We start from the raw sequence: 7910 nt of genomic DNA, 5'->3' as shown, positions 1-7910 counted from the left end.
CAAAACTGTTTTGTTCCCCTTGATCCAATCTATGTCCCCACTGTGTTTCAGTCACATTTTTTGAGACACCCTGTATATGCAAAACTTACCCAAAGGGTTAACTCTTGTGGATCCCAAAAACTATACTGTAATTTAAAAGACATAACATGTTAAAAATTATAAAAACCATAATAAGATTCCTTATAATAAAATAACTTAAACAATAATAATCAAATTAGGGCAATTAGGAATCCGCGCTGTAGTCGGTGCGCTTAAATTACTGGACGAATATCAGTATACTTCAATGTATTTAATATTAGTGACTACAAGTACGTTTCAGCTAAATTCACATGTTAATAAACAAAAGGAATCCTCCAATTTTAAAAGAGACTTTAAGATATTACCAAATATTATTTAACTAAAAAAGCCAAAATAATATTGGGCTTTAGTGGCTGGGGGGGGGGGAGGAGCTGTGGGGGCTGCAGCGCCCCTCCGAAATTCTGAATAGTTTCAAAAATTTCATAAGAACATGTGTAAAAAATTGTTGAGCCGTAAATATCAATTTGTTTTGAGAAAGGAAATAAAATCCTGTTGGGATAGTTCTCATATTTAATTTAGTTAGCAAAAATATCGTTTATTATGTATTAAAAATATATTTGTTGATTTTTTCCTTTGTACTTAGCACGTAAACAAAAATTCGATAAATTACACGGAAGAAAAATGTTGCTATTAGTACAACCGCAAAAATTGGGATAACGGCACCATTTCAACTCGCGGAATCTCAGCTGGATGTTTATATTTATTATTTCAAATTTTTACACAACTAGCACATCCTCTGCGCGCGCTACGCGCGCGCTCCTCCATTGTATTTTCCTTTTTACACTTTATGAAATATAATATTACGAATCTGGATTCAAAATGTTTGAATAAGAAAAATGACCGAATCGTTATGGCGGTTTGAAAATTTGAAAATTCAAAGTGGTTGAATCAATATGGCGGATGGAATTCTTTAGTTAAATACCATAAACAATTTTATAATACAATTATTTATTATCGAACGCTAATGTTACCATGGTATATGATGCTTCCTTTCTTTTTGTTTTACGTTAGAGGAGAAAATCTTCGTACAACTTCTGCCAAGTGATGTTATATTTGAACATGATCCTGACCAGAGGATATCACCTGGCGCCCTAGCTCACCGGGTGTGTTGGATTCGTTCAGTTCGTGTTTTCGAATAGTGAAATCAAATATTTTTTTTGCATTCGTTTGCTCATCATTTGCTCACGATTGCTCCGTTCGAATTTTCGTTTGCTCACCCTTGCTTCAAAAGTTGTACGAAAATTAAATTTTGGGGGGCTAACTTCACGCTAGCGCCCACCAATATTAAAAAATCGAATATTTTATTTTTGCATTTGTTTGCTCATCGTTTGCTCACGATTGCTCCGTCGGAATTTTCGTTTGCTCACCCTTAGTTCAAAAGTTATTCGAAATTTAAAATATTAAAAAATCGAATATTTTTTCTGCATTCGTTTTCTCATCGTTTGCTCACGAATACTCGCATTCGAACGTAATGAGCGCAAAAATTTTTTTTGCGGATATAAGTAGCGCATAAATAGCGCATTATTCCATAATTTTTTCATTAAGATTTGGTTAAGTGAGGGGGGGGGGCATTAGCATTACCCAAAATATTTAATTTTGGAGACTGGCCATTCAAGGCGAGATCGGTCGGTGGTCCGTGAATCTTGACCTTCAGTTAACGCACAAACAAAAACATAACGCGTAGTTATATATCTTGGGTAATGTTAGTGCCGGCGATACTGTAACTTTGAAGCATTATAACTTGAAAAGTACTTCATGAAAAAATATTTTATTATAGCGTTTTGGAAAGGTCTCGACATCAGCTATTAGATTCTTGAATCAAAAATAGGGTGTTCCATTTAAGAAAATCAATATTACCCTAACCTGACCTTGGCCATGCAATCCAAGGTCAAACTGATAGGATCAATAAATAGATATTTTTAAAATAACATATTGTCTAAAAGATATGAATACATTAAAACAAATTATATATCAATGCGCTAAATTTCTTAACCAAATAAAACGAAACGTTCAAGATGTCAATATTTCAAATAAAGATGAGATCAACACATCATATGAAGTAACAAATTTTATTTGTGCAGATTTATTGCGCACCTTCGCTCGCGCTGACTCTCATTAGAGAGTCTAATTTCCTTAATTTGACGAATTTCAAATCGTTTCAAATGATATAAAAAATTCACATCCAATGAAAATAAATATTCACCATTGTTTCAGAACTTCTTGACGTAGATTTTGAGTCTTCACAGAATTGTAGCAAGAATCACTTTTCCATCTTTTGATGTAGATATGTTCTATTCTCGTTGTAAAATTTACGATGCAGTAAAATCAAGGACTTTATAACAACCAATTTCCAACATTATTGCTAGAAATAATTATTCTTGTTGTGTCCCAGGATTATTTCCGTAATAATATTATTATTATCACTATTAACCAAAAATCGAAAAAAGATTTCACAAAATATTAAATTAGACATTCGATAGCGATTATTGGGAGATGTTACTCCTTCGAAAGTCCAGTATGGAATCTAGCGGTCGGTCACGAAAAAAGTGGGCTTGAAATCTTATATACATGGAGGGAGGATTGTAGTTCAGAATTGTGTTCAAGATGCGTGCGAGAGAAAAAGATATATAAGAAGATATGTAAGAAAGATTAATAAAAAATTCTCTAATTAATTTTTCTCCTTCCTTTTCGTTGCCTATAAATTCAAGACGGTGTTCATCATGATGAGGAATTATAACAGAAATCAATTCAGGAAGAATTACCAATGTGACCCAACACCAAATGTTTTTTGCGAAATAATTATCATATTATAAATGAGCCGTTTATTTTTAAAGTGACCTAAGTCCATTAAAAAAAAAATGTTTATGACAGCTAACTTTAAGTTGTACACGCTACTACAAAGGTCAACAACAAAACATTGAAAAATGGACTTAGGCCACTTTCAAAATAAACGGCTCAAATCATAAGTATATATTACAGACGTTTCGACATCATTATTGTGTTTGCTTCAAATGTATAAACCATATTCTAGATATAGTAAGCAACTTTACTTTATTTCATTGGGACGCTTACTACATATAGAATTTGTTATTCCTACATTTAAAGAGGACGCAATAATGATGTCGAAACGTTTGTAATTTATACTCTAGATTTATAATATATGACAGTTATTTCACAAAGGAACATCATGTGTTGGCTCACATTGGCAATTTTTCATTAACTTATTTGTTAAATATTGAAAGAAAAAAGCCTTCGATTTATTTGGTAAAATAAACGATTTTATCGGACATTATACAATTATTCCTTGTAGTTACATATGTAATTATCGGATTATACATAGGGATTTCGTATGAATTTTATAATAATTTCAGGAACTCTATCCCACGGTTACATTAAGTGGTTACCCCCTCGATAAATTCACACAAGAATCATACAAGCATTTAAGATCTAGCTAGACTGTTTAAGGCTTTGATTTCTATAGTTTGTGTTATCACACATATACGGTCCTATAAAATATTATATTCTTTATTTACGTCGCCTAGAGAGACGTTGTCCTTCATATGTCAATTATTGCGAGGAATATTACTAAGGCCTCAGTAGTCTAAAGGCTTAGGACGCTCGCACCGAATGCAAGAGATCCGGGTTCGACTCCCGGCCGAGGTAATATTTTTCCTAATAAGAATTAATTATTTACAGGTTTTATATAATATCCCAGGTAGCACATGTTAGTTTCATATACGTATTATAAACGTATGTATAGTTTCATAAGAAACCAATATAAAACGTTTCTATATATATAGTGAAAAAATGTGTGTGTGTGTGTGTGTGTAATGACCAATAAATCTCAATTTTCTCTCTCTCTCTCTCTCTCTCTCTCAAATTACTTATTATAATTATATTATAATATATATTCCTATGATTCGTGACAACCGAAGGATTAGTCTTGTTTCTATTGATGTCATTTTTGTGCTCTGAGATCCTCGTTTTTAATTGTCTACATGTTTGTCCAACATAAGACTGTATAAGATTGTAGTGATTGTAATGCGTCTTATGTTGAACAAACATGTAGACAATTAAAAACGAGGATCTCAGAGCACAAAAATGACATCAATAGAAACAAGACTAATCCTTCGGTTGTCACGAATCATAGGACGCTTCACAATCATGATTTTAATTGGAATAAAGTTCAAATATTAGATACAGAACGTAATTACAATAAAAGACTGATATCAGAAATGATAAACATCAAGCGACAAAAGAACGGTATTAATTTAAACAAAGACACCGAGTTACTTAGTTCTTCATATTTTTGTTATTTGACCGACCACTGATAGATTATAGATAGAAATAAGATATTGTCATTACGACGAGTGACACCACAGCATGAACATTACCAATGTGTTACAATTTATTATATTCATTTAAGTATCGTCGTTTTGTATTTTGCGACAATTATAGTGTGAAGGAATAATTTGTATATGACGGACGCCCGAGGTGAATCTCCACAACATTTTCTGTAAGTTACATAACGAGTTTCGATTCTAATATTCTTTATATTTAAGGTCAAACATCGGTGACTATCCAGCTTATTAACTGGTTATGGGAAATTTGATATCGCAGTGAAACCCAGGAATTTTATGATTTTGATACATTCGCTGAAGAAGGCTAGAAGTTAGCCGAAACGTTCGACAAAGAGATTATTTATAGAAGACTTTTTTCTAAGTAAATTAAAATAATAATTATGCAGTATATATATATGTGTATAACTCAAAGTTATCTTTTTTCAAAAACTTACATATACATGAACAATATTATATACGCCTAAGCGTTACCTGTTTTGAAATTGTCAGGTTAAAATACAGTACATGAAATGTCTGCATACCACTGTTGCATCTTTGACCAAAAAGAAGAAGAGCCACCTGTATCAACCAGAGCAGAGAATCAGTGTGACGCCTATTGATATTTGCTGAAACTCCGGTGCGTTACTACAATGGAAAGGCGAGTCTACCAACACACCGGTACCTTCTTTAAAATTTGTTGCTGCTGCTATGAAGAAGTAGTGGCCGAATGGAAAAACCAATACGTTCCCGTCTTCGCACACGTGATAATTCACGAGGATTCTGTCCGTAACCAGACGAACTGTGCGACCTGCGGTACAGTTATTATACGAATACAGCCTGCAGAAGAATGCTCAAGCTGTATCGAGGGATGCCGATAAGGCACAACTGAACGCAGGAGGGGGACTACCAACGGTCCCCACACATTTGGACGGCTCCCAATCTAATGTAAGCATTTCATGTCTAGGCCTCGATCAATGTAATCTCATAGGAAACAACGCATACACACACATATATATATCTGCATATATATATATATACCACTTTGGAATAACCTTTGAATTTCTTAAATTTCTTCAAATAAAAATAAAATAAACAAAAAAAAACAATAAAGTTAATTAGTATTAACTACTGAAAGAAAAAGAAATATATATATATATAACAACATAAGTTTTCATATAACATTAGAAAAAAATATATAACAAAGAAAGAGGGACAAAAATAAAATAAAATAAAAAAAAAATTTTTTTTATATTATACATATATAATGTCGAAACTAGCAGATTCTTTAAAGAGTCTCATTAGAAAATACAAAATGCATTTAAATATAATATAATCATTGTAATCGAAAATAATTTTGGTATAAAATACATTTATAATCAGGATAATTAATCACATACTTGATAAGACTACAACAAATATACTATTACCTTCTAAGCTATACGAATTAATTTTATAATAGTGCATTAAATTTAAAATATTTAAGAATCTGTAATCAGTAAATAACTAAAAATCTTCAACTCCAGTTACACGAAACATTCACAATAGACCACCTTAATTTTAGCCACTAAAATTGATTTCCTTTTAATACGGGTTTATTAAATTTAATGTACATATTTACTACATTTAAGACTATCTTTATTTTTCGTTAATTATAAGCATTTTTCTTTTATCTCTATACTTCAAACAGATGTATTTATTGAATGCAATATAGTGACACGTAAAAAATTTAATTTAAACATGTAAATGAGGTATTCTATTTCAAACCGGACATCCTTAAAATATCGTTTTTAATTTTCTTTGCTGACATATTCTACAGATAAAAATATGAGACACGTGTTTCGCGAAAAAAAATTTGAGATTTTTTTTGTGAAGTTATTCACGTTTGTAAGTTGCAGAAACTCATAAAAAAACTCTGGTGTATCGACGTGGTTCCGTATACAGCTCTATAAAGCTAGCAGAACCAAATCAGCAAAATCAAATCGGATCCATCGAAATTTTTAGTATTCATTTTGTACTAAATTGTAAGACATTATTGATAGTTTTGTATCGTGTGCCATTACCAAAAAAATCATGGCGTTGCTAACTTAATATTATATTATGCTGGTAGGACCAATTCAAAATAAAAGAAAAAGAGAAAAGTAATTTCAGAAATCAATACGATTGAATTTGTACTATTTTGTATTGCCAAAAACAATTCTATATTATGTCATTTCCAGAAAACAATGACGCTGATAGTTTAATATTTAAGCTGGCAGAACCATAAAAAAAACATCACAAGGGCAAAAATTAACACAAATGAATTTGTACTAATTTGCACATACTATTGAAAGTAAGTTAATATTTTACATTTTTCTCCTTAAATGATTTTATTAGTATATATAATACTTACAATCTATGAGGCATTTCACGTCAAACTGGGCACCTTTAAAACATCATTTTATTTTTTTTTAAATTTGCTAACTTATTCTACAGATAAAAATATGAGACACGAAACACTTTCGCGAAAAATATGTGAGATTTTTTTTGTGAAGTTATTGACGCTTGTAAGTCGCATAAATTTATAAAAAACATCGCTCATGCGAACATTCAAATAATTATATCGAAACCATTAATCGTAAAAAAAAATGCACAATTTTCCGAAATTAAAAGTCCCATTCTAAAGATCTTAAATTGTTCTATGGATGTGGATCATTTTTAATTTATTATTTTCATATAAATAAATTATTTTCCATTTGTTTACAATTTTTATGAACATTTTTCATCAACTCATCAAAAAATTTTGTAAAAATATCATATTCCCATTTCAATTATGAAGTAACCCTGAAAACTTCAAAATAGAACTCGAATTTTTTAACTATACAGTCCATTCGAGTTCTATTTTGAAATTTTCAGGGTTACTTTATAATCGGACTTTTAATCTCGGAAAATCTTATATCTTTTTTGTACGACTAATTATTTCGATGATGTAATAATTGAAACGTTTAATGAGCGACGTTTTTTATAAATTTGCGCAACTTACAAGCGTTAAAAACTTTACAACAAAATCTCACATTTTTCATTTTTACGAAACATGTGTTTTATTATTATCTGTAGAATATGTTATGTGTAGAATATGTTAGCAAATTAAAAAAATAAAATGATGTTTCAAAGATGCACGGTTTGAAGTAGAATAGATTGTAAGTATATATTAATTAAGTCATTTTAAGGAGAAAACATGTAAAATATTAATTTACTTTCAATGGAATAAATTAATATAAATTCAGTTGTGTTTTAATTTTTTCCCTCATTTTGTTTTTTTTTTAATAGTTCTGCCAGCTTAAATATTATCAACGTTATTGTTTTCTTGAAAATGACACAACATAGAATTGTTTTTGGCAGTACAAAATAGTACAAATTCAATCGTATTGATTTCTGATATTATTGTTCTTTTTATCTTTTATTTTGAATTGGTCCTACTAGCTTAATATTAAGCCATCAGCGCCACGATTTTTT

Source organism: Trachymyrmex cornetzi, unplaced genomic scaffold (genome assembly GCF_001594075.2).
Source record: "Trachymyrmex cornetzi isolate Tcor2-1 unplaced genomic scaffold, Tcor1.1 scaffold25, whole genome shotgun sequence".
Lineage (NCBI taxonomy): Eukaryota > Metazoa > Arthropoda > Insecta > Hymenoptera > Formicidae > Trachymyrmex > Trachymyrmex cornetzi.
The sequence above is the reverse complement of the archived record's forward strand: the minus strand, read 5'-3'. Positions refer to the sequence as shown.